The following is a 14001-nucleotide window of genomic DNA, read 5'->3' as shown; positions in this document are numbered from 1 at the left end:
TGCTCAGTGGATGGGCATTTGACCTGATACCTCCACGACATACATGCATTGCATATCATATATCATTGTTTAGATATCTGTGGTATATATTGTGGTTGTTTCAGACTGAGCTTTGCTCACCCCAGATGGGGCTGTTGTTGTCTTTGTATGTGGACAATGACAGGTACTCCAGGATATCAGGAGACCGGAGATGGTACTTCTGGAGAGAGTCACAGTTTGAGTTGAGGTTTCGTGGTCTTTCCCAGTATATATGTTATGTATCTATATATACCGGGGTATGTCCCGAGGATATGATTTGTTGTTGTATGAGTTGTTTTAATTATGTGTGGGCATGTTTTATGATGTGAGATGGAATACTATTTTTAGTATTCAAATAGCATATTTTGGGCTCATTGTAAAGAAATTTTAAACTCGTTTTCCGCTGTAATTAATTAACCCTAATCAAATTGCATTGTAATAACGATTAGGACCTAAGAGCCCCACATCATATATTCATGTTTATTTTTGTACTTGAGCCTCATTAGTTGACATGTACTACTGTGCTTGCTTTATTATATAGCTACTACTGTGTTGGACGTCAGGGAGCAACCTTTGGCAACCCCACGCCCCATGAACATATATTGACCAATAGCTTTGGTGGACTTAAAACCACCCATGATGTCAACAAGCTCTATATCATGTAAAATCAGTCCTTTTCTTTTCATATCCATGTTCATGTCATAACATAGCACCCATCTTCAATATTCATGAGTTTCTTTCATATTTAATACATAACAATGGGGTATGGTGCTATGTTTTCATCAATAAACATACTAACAATGTACATATAGCAATAGAAAATGAGAAGCATTTGAAATTCATAATATTACTCATGTATTACTTCAAGAACATGCCAACTTACTGTCCAAGCTTAGGAACACTGGTTTGAGACGATGTTTCTCGCTCCTATACTGCCAAATATACCAGTAATTCAGTCACTATTGTATATACTAGATAAAAATCATTCCTTTATTGTCCTCTACATGTACAATAACTAAAAGATAAGAAAACTTACACCCTTATGAAGTTCTTGTGATGGGGAACAAAGTTCTAACTTCAAAACTTTGAAAGGAATGAAGAAGAAAGCTTTGGAGGAAGATTTATATAGATTTCTCTCGAGTTTGTTGCTGGTATAGAAGTGGAGAGCTGATAAAATGGCTTAGAAAGTCGAAACTTATCATATTATATGCAAGGCGGCGCTCGAACGGTCATTTTCTACCGCCCGGGCGCGGAATGTTCTGTAAAATTGCTAGGCTTGAAGTGAACCGGTGCTCGGGCGGTCATTTTCTACCGCTCGAGCGCCACAAGTTTTGCCTCTGCGCACTACTTCATCAAAGATTGCTCCAGAAACGTCTCTTCCGTTCATAATCTGAAAAAGTGGTAAACATAAAAGTTGTAGCCCTATGTCTTGGCTTGAATCTCCAATTAGTTTCAGGTCATTTGAAGGTCTGAGTAAAAAGTTATGCTCAATCTATCAAAATGTGTCATTGTAGGAATGACGATACACACGACACACTTCGGGGCACTTTTGGCTGGTTTTCCACAATGATTTGGACAAAACCCAAAACATGAAAGTTTTAGCATTATATCTTAGATTTTTAATGGTTATGGCTTCACACAATTTGGATCAATATTCTAATCATTATGCTAAAACCCGTAAGAACTATCATATTTTCCTTTCATTTCCTACTAACTTCATTACACTACTTCTACNTTTTCATTTCCTACTAACTTCGTTACACTACTTCTACCTACACCTCTTAGTATCACTATTTTAACACATATTCATTCTTAATACACCATGGACAATATAAAAATCATGTTCAATCTCAATATTGATACCTCAATCATCCCATGAAATCTAATGAGGCAAATAACTACATAATAAACGACATAAACGCATTACTATCATTTGTACGAATAACCGGGCATTACAGCTTGACCTGGTTGACTAGGTGCGTTGTAAAAGAGTGACGTCACGGGATCTTAACGGGTAATACTATCTCTACTAAGGACATGACTCATGGTAGAGAAATGGTCAGATACTTATCTAAGGGATGTAAGACAGCACTAGTAGATAGACATGCATATCTCCGGACTCATGGGCCTAACAACCCGACCTATAAGCACCCAAGTGGGTACACTATGCACTGCCACGAGTATACAAAAATAAAGTTGTGCCTTGACTAAGAGCTATAATTTTTGCCTTAATGGTGAATGTTTGATCCGAACAATTACATATACAATTTGATCACACAATTATTTAGTTTAAACATAAATTTTTAATATTTGACAAATTTGATTTAAAATTACTATAAAATTTAATTTCATCTAATTAGTTTTATTTTAGTAATTTTTTTAATTTTAAAATATGAAATCGTTTTTCATATATAATTTAATTGATATCACACGAATAAACATAATCAAAGTGTAATCAAATTTGTAGAATACTAAAAATTTCCATTTAATCTAAAAAAAAAATGAAAACTTCTCAAGAAAATAATCATGAAAAATTAAAATTTATAATTTGTATAAGTAATATTAATAAAAGGTCAGTTTAAAATATTGTAGAGATTTTTTAATTAAATTTCTAAATAAATGGGGCAACATGTTATATATGTAAAAATGTTAAGGGGTAATTGTTATTTTCACAATTATTTGGGGTTTTTGCCCAATTGTGATAAATTTCAAGGGAAATCAACATAATTAACCCTGTAAGAAATTAATGTAATGTATTTACTTATTATATGTTTTTGGTGTATGTCCGTCGAAATCGGTTGAGACTAGCAAGTGCACTATGTCAAATTATAATAAACTGGATTTAGAGTTCCAGTCGTTCCTCTCAGAGACCAATATTTAATTACTTTGATATTTATTATTAAAATTATCTAGATAAAGAGTAAGTCTCTTGTGAGACGGTCTCACGAATCTTTACCTGTGAGACGGGTCAACCCTACCAATATTCACAATAAAAAGTAATACTCTTAGCATAAAAATTTATACTTTTTCATAGATGACCCAAATAAGAGATCTGTCTCACAAAATACGACCCTTGAGACCGTTTTACATAAGTTTTTACCCTAGATAAATTTAAATGGGTGATTGGAATTATTAAACTAATTTCTAATTGAATTAAAATGCAAACAAAATGTAACAAATCAACCCGGGCGGCAGAGATTACTTGAGGATTAAATCAAATTCAAAAAAAAAATGATCAAAGAACACAAAGATACCGGACTCAACTAAGTGACATGTGTTTTAACTCAATCTTCTATTCAAAATTTTGTGTAATTATGGTGAAATTTTCTAAATTATTTATTAACTTATTTATAAAATTAATAAATATATTTTTATTTAACAAACCAAATATTTCAATTTTAATTTAATTAAATAAAAACACATTAAGACTTATGATATTTTAATTTTAACTTAAAACCGCACACTTATAAAACCTGATATTACTTTTAGTCTCTTTAACCATGTGTTGATTGATATCGCGAAGCTAAAATTTAATCTCTAGCCTTTTAGTTAGCGATAAAAAAAAATGCAAATAATTTATCAAATTATTCACGATAAATATTAAACAAATATCAATCAATAATTGTATGCAAGAAAAAAATAAGTTGATCATTTAATCAAAACCAAATATCAAACACAGTAACGTCTCGGCCCTATCATGCCCTTAGTCAAAGAGAAACTACTCCATGAATTCAAAACAAAGAAGATAAACGATTTTCAAATCCATGAAAATAATATTCAATAAGAAAAAGAAGTAAATCTTAGCTTGAACGGTGTGATTCTCATTTGAAGTTGTGTCTCATCTCTTCCAAACCCTGGCCACCAACGTGGAGTGTCAAAAAGTTCTTATTCATTTCTTGGGCTTTTGTATTTATATCTCCTTCAAAAAGCACTAAAAAATATATCTGGAGTTCTAATATGTTTGGAAGGAAGAAAATCGAGTTCCAAGGATTCGAAAATATGAATTTTTTCGTTATTTCGCATGTTCAGAGCAACTCGCGTTAGGAGGCATGCATGCTCGCGTGGGTTGAAGCGTGGGTTTTCCGGCCTTTATCCTTGCCATAAATCTTTGATCCATTGTCAATGCACATGCATGTGGTTTCGTCCTTGAACTTTCACTCAAATTTGATCATTCTTTCTCCAAGTGTTCTGGAATTTCTCGAGGGTTTTGCTTACGTAGCATCCATTTGTTGAACTTTTTATTCTTTTTCTCCACTTTTTTGAACTTTCGTCAACAATACACGACAAATAATAATTTAATGAATAGCTAGCCGTAAAAATAGGATGCACACAAGCCAGATAAGAACAAAAACGACGTGAAATTTAATATAAAATGATAATAGGTTTTGTGTTTATCAGTGTGTGATGATGAATAGTTAAACAATTCATACTTATTTTATTAACCACATCAAACCGTAGTTAAAAAACAATATCATTTTGTTGCAAAAGTGAAAATAGAAGTTGTCGCTAAGGACCGTATATTGTATTATTGTAAATCATACTTTGATTATCGATAATTCATGAGATTGTTATGTTATTAGAGAAAATATATTTTGATAATGAATGATTATAGTAGTAAGTGAAGAAAAGTGACACATGTTTCGGTTTTTAGCATAATGGTATGAGTATTAGTCCAAATGAAATGAAACTAATTTCATTAAAAAGCGAATACATAGTACTAGAATTTTCTTGTTTTGAGTTTTGTCCAAATCAATTTGAAAATAAGAGCAAAATCATCCCGAAGTGTATCGTGTGCGTTGAAATTTTGGCTCTGACACATTTTGGGAGTATAAGCATAACTTGTGCGTTCGTTATCCAAATTGAATAAGGTCAGTGGAAAATGAAATCCAAGACATAGATCTAAAACTTTCATGTTGACCACTTTGGCTACTTCGAAACCTAGCGTTCCAGACAAAACATTGCGCGCTAGGGCGCTACTTCTTGTGCGCCCCAGCGCGACATTATTAAGGCTTGCGGACAGAACGCAACGCGCTAGGGAGCGAATTCTTTACCGCCCCAGTGCATAAACGATAAAATTGTGCCGAACAAAACTCGGCGCACTAGCAAGCCATTTCATTTGCGCCCCAGCGCCCACACAGCTGCACGATATTTGAGGTTGATAAATATGAATTTGTTAAACCTTTTCTTTCATTTCCTCCGAACGGTTGAAGAAGAAATATTGAACTTCGAGTTCTATCATCCGAATCTACCTCGAAACGTTGACGAAACGCAAAACAAATTATATATTTAGAATCCTCGCGTCGAGATCGTTCTTCTGAGGTAATTTTCTTCTCGATTCAGAACTTTTATTTCTTGAATCGCTGGAATAGCATGTATTTGAAGTCGAGATCAATATATACAATAAAATAACCGACAAGAAACTAATTTTCAAAGTCGAAATTGAATTATGTTATGATTTCAATTTGATATGAACTTTCAAAGTTTCAAAATATTTTGAAACTTGAATTGTTGCTTTTCCATGACTTCATTGATTGAAATGAAAATTTTGATTATGTAGATAGATTTTCTGTACTAAAATCTTAAAGCTACATTGACTGAAATAGAAGAATTAACGTATGTTGCGACCGAGTAACATATGACAGGTATCTGTATCATATGATATATGTTTAATTGAATTCACTGAGAGTATATGTGTATATGCCTTATTTGTTGAGTTGATGTGGCATACATGACATTTATGATTGAATATCGATGTATAACATAAATATTTTGTTAACAAACATCATTTTATTCATATATTGATACATGACATACACATTGAGCTATGATCCTTGGATACCTTTATATCGTTGGATTTGATTCTGGGGTTTGTGAGTACGATGCTATGTTTGGCATTATGTGGCCCTTAAAACATAGTCATTCGTGGCCCTTATGATTGATTGATTGATTGAGATTTGGGATTTGATGGCGCTTTGCCGACGCTATCATACGATCGTCCCTTATACTTGATTGAGGTCGATGTGCCAGCTCGAGCATTGATTTGATAGCAATTCTATTGGTTCTGATACATGCTCAGTGCATTTGACTTGATATCTCCACGACATGCATGCATTGCATATCATATATTATTGTGTAAATACATGTTGTATATATTATGTTTAATCCATACAGAGCTTTTGCTCACCCCCAAGGGGGGCTGTTGTTGTCTTTGTGTATGGACAATTGCAGGTACTCAGTTTATCAGGAAACCGGAGATGATACTTCTGGAGGGAGTCACATCTGAGTTGAGGTTTTGTTGTCTATCCCAGTGTGTATCTATATACATGTGCATGTCCCGAGGATATAAGTTGCTGTACGTAGGTGATTGTGATTATGTGTGGACATATTGTATGATGTGATATGTTTAAACAAGACTTAATTATATATTATTTTAGTATTATAATTAAAGTTGACACATTTTGGGCTCATTGTAAAGAAAAATTTTATCCGTTTTTCGATGTAATTAATTAACCCTAATCAAATTGCATTGTAATTACGATTAGGTTTTAAGAGCTCCACATTGTCTATCCTCGTCTCACTCAAAGTGATTTTCTATATTTAACGTAATGATGTCATCAATAATTTGAATTTTGATTTTACAATAAAAATATTTTTTAAAATGTAATAATTATATATATGTTGTGCTGTCAAAAAAATAATGTTATCCGAAATAATATGATCCGGGTGACTAGACAATCCTGGTAAATTTTGTGGGTCGTCACTTAAGTCACAAACAATAGTTATGTGTCAAGGGACACCTGACGAAAATCGTCTGACGTTCAAGTCAACAAACACTCAATGAAGTTATGTGTATAGAGCAAGAGTGCAAGAAATGAAAAATGAAAACTTATCTTTATAATGATATTTGCATTTATAAACCTTAGACTGTTTGATTGTGTTGGTCCTAGCTTAAATCTATTGATTTTATTCAAGGATCCATACCAATTTTGCATTACATATTTTTGATTAGTGGACTAAATGATCAAATTGGGACAATAACTCAACAATATTCAACGGTGTCAGTATGTTACATGAAATAACCTAAATGTTCAAGTTAATCAGATTTCTTATCATTTCATCACAATTTTACAATTTGCAAAATTACTGTTAGATGTTATGATTATCTATATTAGGAGAACAATATATATATGACTATTCGATTATTGTACAATTTGAAATATTGAAGTTGTGTTACTATTAGCTGTGATAAAACAAAAAGAGCTCATACAATTAGTATCACAGTAAAGTCACGTATTTAATTTTCATAGATTGTAAGTAGCATAATTATCATGAGAGAGATTTTTGAGAAACAATAATTATCATTGGAGTTGAACAAATATCAATAACTACAATTCTTGATGAAGTGGTAAAACAATATCTTTGTTTTTTTATTCCTTTTACGACTTGACGCTGACGTGACACCAATGCAGTGTTGATGTAGCCCTGACATTTATAGTGTCATATGAGTGCTCCTGATAAAAAAAGAATAAAACTGCCAAAAAAAAATCAGAAAATACAAGAATATAACTAAAATTTGATAACTTCAAAGTGAAAAAATTACAAGAAAAAAAATACATTTTTTCTACAATTATATACATCAATGTATATATCAATTATCTATGTATCATATAGCTTACAGTGACTATCCTCTTATGTAGTCTATTTTCACTGAAAGTCTGAGAAGCATAGGACATACAAGTAATATTCAACATCATGTCAATAACATCTGGTGTCACGTAAGCACGATAACAAAGGAAAGACTTAAAATACGAAAGAAATAATATATTTCTTTAAGACAAAATTTTGACTGATTAAAATACTCAAACACTCGTAAAAATGGTCGTATTTTTCTTCCTCTCGTAATATGTTTTTTTATTCAAAATATATATTTGAAACTCACAATAAATTGATTTCAAAATCAAATTTCAAGGTCACCAATTGAGAAAGAAGTAATATTAAATAAAAAATGAGCATTGATTGTACAATATATGCGCTTAGCTTGCAATCCATGTGAAGAGGTGTGAATGGTTGAGGTACATCCGTAAGTCCTTTAAGTGCATCGGTTCTTTGTCTTAGCTGTGTTGGACCATACATCTCAATCTTTCCAATTTTTATTATTTTTAAAAATATTTAATATAAAAAAAAAATTAATTATTTTATTATGATGATGAAAGCAATAGAGAATATTTTTACCAGTTGAAATTTTCTATTTTAATATTTAATATATTTTTTAATTTATTCAGTTTTAATTTTAAATAAAAAAATGAATGACGCATCGCCGTAAAACTGATGCAACATCATATCAGCACTCCCACGAAAAAAGTGGATTTTGACTAATTAAAAGAAGCAATGAGATTGATGACCCCCTAAGAAGTTCTTGTAAGTCAAACTGCTGACATTGCGCGACCGGAGCCAGAAATATGGCTCTATCCGGGCTAAAATTTTAAACTCTACAATCTTTTAATATTTTAAATTGATCTACCCGGGCTAATATCATATTATTCCAAAATTATACAAAATTCACATATAAATTTTTTTTTAAAAAATATGAGTGTGGCTCCGCCCTTGATTGCGCCGCTTGATCTGTCTGGTTAAGTGAGCTGTAAAAGAGTGACATCATATCTTGAAGGATAATATGGTCACCATATTTACAACTCTTGATAAAAACGACAATCGTTTGATCGTACGTCTATTATTATTTTACACTTTAATAAAAGCTCATCTCGAGAGACGATGAGGACGATGATTATTATTAATTTTGTTTTTTTTTTTAAAAAAAAAGGATGTTTCCGTGGCCTATGACATGATGTGTTTATAAAAGTAGCTAAATGGTACAAGGAGGCAAAAGTAACATGGCCTTCATTTCATGCCACTCATTTTTCTGAACCTTGTATTTTTTTCTTTTTATTTGATTTTTTTTACTACTTTTGTGGCAAATCAAATGTTAATATGTTCAAACTTTGGATAAAATCGAAAAAATCGAAAATCTGAACCGAAAAACCGAACACCTAACCGAACTGAAAGCCGAATTTTGTAATTCGAATATAAATGTTGAAACAGAAGTTTATTTAGTTCGGTTTCGGATTATATATGTCAAAACCGAAAAACCGAAATTTCATTAAATTAATAATTTTGTTTATTTTTTTTATTTATATTATATATTTTGATATGATATTTAGTGAATGAAAAATCATTTTGAATAATTTTTAGTTCATTGTTGTTTGTTTAATTAATTTAGACCTTATATTTAAATATTTTACAAAGAAATCATGTAAAAAGTTAACATATTATATTTTACAATATATTTATATTATTAATTTAAATAATTATACCAAAACCGAATTAACCGACTGAAATAACAGAACCGTTTTGAAAGAAAACCGAACTGAACCGAACAGAAAGAAAATGGTTCGGATATCGAATAATATATTTCTAAAATCGAAATAAAAAACCCAAAATCGGACCGAACCGACTGATGAACACCCCTAAGAACATGTGAAGGAAAGATTCATACACGCCCTAAGATGTTCATATTTAAATGCAAATCCGTCTCGATCCTTATTCAAATATCGAATATTTATATTTATAATATTTTTTTACATATCTGATTTTTAACCTATAAATTCATAATAAAAATCAAACAAAATAACGATGTAATGATATTGGAATAAGAGGACAAACACTCCCGATATAACATAGACTAACCCCAAAATAACTCATCAAAAATATATAAAAAAATGATCGAAATTTAAGTTCCTAGTATGAAAAATCAACAAAGAAAATTAACATAATTTGAACAAAAGCCATGAAAACCCAAGTCATTGACTTTCAATTAATTTTTATGAGTGATAATCATAATATACCAATCTCGAGATTTCACGATAGTAATGTATGTGATTATCTGTATTTTATTTAGTTTCGAAATGTTAAAATAGGTATAACTTAGGATGATGCGGTAACAAAATTATAGAAAATTATCCATGAACGACGAAGTTTCTAAAAGAGTAGGTCTCTTGTGAGACGGTCTCACGAATATTTATTTGTGAGATGGGTCAACCTTACTGATATTCACAATAAAAAGTAATACTTTTAGCATAAAAAATAATACTTTTTCATGGATGACCCAAATAAGATATCTGTCTCACAAAATACGACCCGTGAGACCGTTTCACACAAGTTTTTGTCTTTCTAAAAAGCGCAATGTTTTTTCAAAACAGCTTTTGTAACCAAATAATACACATTTTAAGAAACACCTTTTTTTATTAAAATAAAAAAAGAAGTGTTTTTAGTCTCTTGGCTTCTCCAACCAAACGGGATTTTAATCATCAGATAAAATCCTAAATATATTATTCAAATGCTAAGGTAGCCATAAATAGTATTACATCATCCCAAATATATTGCCTGCGTTTATATTGTTGTTGTCCTATATATATCGTTCAGTTTCTACATTTAGTAATATGTATTCTTTATTTTTTTTCCAAATTTACCAGTATTCACCAAGTTTTGGAAAGCTGCGCCACCATTTTGAATGAATTGAATAAAGATGATATAAGAAATATGTTGGTAAAATTTGTTTTATTTTCACAAAAATCAATTGTGTTGGGATCAGAACATAGTTTAAAAAGGTGCATAAACTCTTTAAAATATTTTCTTTGAAATGAATTGTCCTAACATTTTTTAGACTATTAAAACAAATATTCTTAAACACTGGCTTCGTTGAACCATTAAAAATATACAAGTGTGGAAATAATTTGGTTTAGCTAGTGATAAGGTCAATATTCAAACAAGACAACAAATAATAAGCAATTGTTGGAACTCTAGAATGCAATAAAGATACATGTGTAAAGTAAATAGAACAAGTATTTTATGGATGTTCGGAGACAAATACTCATACATCACCCTTTCTTCCTGATAGATCTAATTTAGTTGTGGTGATGAGAATCAAAACCAGTAGGTGATATATTAGCAGAAGCATAACGAAGCTTAACCGAAACCAGAAGCAGAAGCGTAAAGTAACCTAAAGCGTAACGAAAAGCAGAAGAAGTACTTAACGACGTTTGATCGTTACAAGTCTTAAATGTTACCGTTATTTTACATAGTACTAGTATTAATTACACCATTTAATGTTGTACGAAGTCATTTAATACGTCTTACTTGTTTTGGTATAAAACAAAGACTGAATATTCTGAAGCTTTCTGCAGAAACTTATTTCGATAATAAAGCTGATTCACTCAGAAGTCAAAGAAGTCGTTTTGTTTATAGACGTTGGAATCAATACTTCTCTATATATACAAAAACGGCGACGATAATAATCTACACAACAAGGAAAACATTCTCTATCATACGAACGTCGATTTGAGCACTCAGAACTACTTATTATCTTCAAGCTCAATATACAGAAAAGCAGCACACGCTTTATAGCATCTATCCGATCTTTTGTAATCATCTTGTGCTGTTGTTTCTCACTCTCTTAAACAAGCTATTCATGTTACTATATCTTTCTAAGAAGAGTCTGTAATTTGGAAAAGAGTCTTTTCCAAAACCTTACTGTATTACTTGTGTTGTGTTATGAAACTAAGAGTTTCAGTAGGCAAAGGATAAGTCCTGCTGAAGTGGGTGTGTACAAGAGTTGTACTGTAAAAACCAAAATCTTTTAGTGATACCTTCTGAAAACAAAATAAGAGGAGACGTAGAAGATTTTACCTTCGAACTTCCATAAACAACTATTGTCTACTGTTTTATTACTTTCACCCAATACCATCATATCGTTTCCGCACTTATTGTGATCTGCTGGAAATTTACTCGAACAAGATAAGCTGTAATCTCTAACAGGATTTCAGCACATTCGCAGAAACGTCAAAGAAAAAGAAAGAGTTTATTCACCTCCTCCTCCCCCCTCTAAACTCTATATAGATCCCCAACACTTCTCATTAGTAATAAGTTCACTAAAATACTTTGGTTTTACAACGGTTTGTAACAATACTCTTCAACTAAGACTTATCAAATGCATAAGTTGAAACTCTTAGTGATCACTATATATATCAGGTTGTTTAAAAACCTTCGGTTCACCAAATAACTAAATAAAAAACCAATGGTTAGCTTGTAACGACTTGAGTTGTTGAAGTAGCATAAAATAATCCTTAGAAGATTTGATGTAATCTGATAAGTGCATGCTGATTGAGCAAACTTGAAGTATTTCTTGTAGGAGTGCTCAAAGAATTTTGATAATGCATGTTTGAAATATGCGAGAGAGTTATGTGTTGTTTTTTTAAATTGAATCTACATCCATATGTAGTTTAAATGCTGCAAAATTCGGATAAAACTTTTCAACGATCACTTGTAACAGTTTCCGGTCAGAATGGATTTGTCACTTTCAGGCGAGGTACATTTCATTAAATGCTCATTTAATGTTTTTTTTTAACTTTTGCAACTTATAACTACTAGTCCAGAAAAGCTACTATAACTTTGGATATTTTAATAAACTTTTTGTCATATAGGAAGTTGGTGAGGCATTTTCCTTATACTTTAACTGGTAGTTTCAGAACGGTTGGAAGTAAAGTATTCACTCTGCTTTGCACATTTCTGACAGGCGGTTAGATATTAACGATCATTAGTTAATGCAAGATAGTCATAGATTAGATTATCTGCAGTTGGTGAATAATAAAGCACTTGGGCGGTTGTACTTTGCATCAATGGTCAGAAACTTGAATTACTAAACAATATAGCGGCTGATTTCTTGTAATAACTTGATGCTATTATTTTGCCAATCACCAAAACTTAGGGTAAAGAAATATTCCAACAAATTGGTGTCACAAAGACACCAAATTTCATTAGTATAAGGGTATCTTTCTTAATATAATAATGATATAGATATACAAGTTTCTCAAATATTTATCACATTAATAATACAAATTATAATAATAAAAATAAATAAAGAGAATGACATATTCGGACTAGAAATGGATTTGAAAATCAAATTATTTTTATCGAACATTTATTGAAAAATAATATATGACTTCAGATGAAAATTCCAATTTTTTAATCTAGAGTTAAGTCGAATAAGATCAATATCAAGAAAGCTCTCTTAGCACGTCCCTTCTCCATCAACAAAGTCGAATCCACTAACAAAAACAAAAACAAAAACAAAAACAAAATTCAACTCGAATCCACAATCTTGATTCAGATATATGAAATTTCTTAACTATTGGAGATCTTAGAATGCAAGAAATAGGTCATTTAAAAACTAGGTACCCCAAAATGGGATTTACCCATTAGATACAACTTTCTGTGGGAAGGATTGATGGGGCTTTCATCCCTTTTATCAATCTAGATTTCAACAAATTTGGGAAGGGAAAATAGCATTTAAATTAGACCATTTCATGACCCCATTCCTTATACCTTCTCAATTGTGGTGATTCGCGAATGACTTATGAAAAATCAGAACTCTTCGATAACTTAAGAAAAACAGAACATGTCTTAAGAATAAAATAGTATAAGACTTCTGCATGCTTACGTTTCAGTAGTATTTAACCAGAAGAAACAGTAGCCTTACATTTCAGTAGTACTTAACCAGAAGACACAATACCCTTATGATTAGAAACCAGAAGAAATAGTCATACAGGTTGTTTATGATGACACGTTAGATTATAACAAAACCTTTTGCCGATTTATTCAGAGATTGTTTCTATTTATTGAGACCGTTTTAAATCAATAGTACACTTCATTAAATGTCATTTAGTGAACTGTACTAATAATTTATTACTGCTATCATATTTGGTTATAAAACAATAACAAGTCTAAAATTGATTCAGGTACTCTCAAATTTTTAACTGCTTAAGGCTTCACCATATATAGTTTCTATTACTCCATTTTTTATATATATATTATTTTATCGTTTTCTGTTGATCTAATTGTTGTGAAATATGTTATGCATGAAATATTAAG

This window comes from Primulina huaijiensis, chromosome 4 (assembly GCF_012295235.1).
Source record: "Primulina huaijiensis isolate GDHJ02 chromosome 4, ASM1229523v2, whole genome shotgun sequence".
NCBI lineage: Eukaryota > Viridiplantae > Streptophyta > Magnoliopsida > Lamiales > Gesneriaceae > Primulina > Primulina huaijiensis.
Note: the sequence above shows the minus strand (reverse complement) of the source record.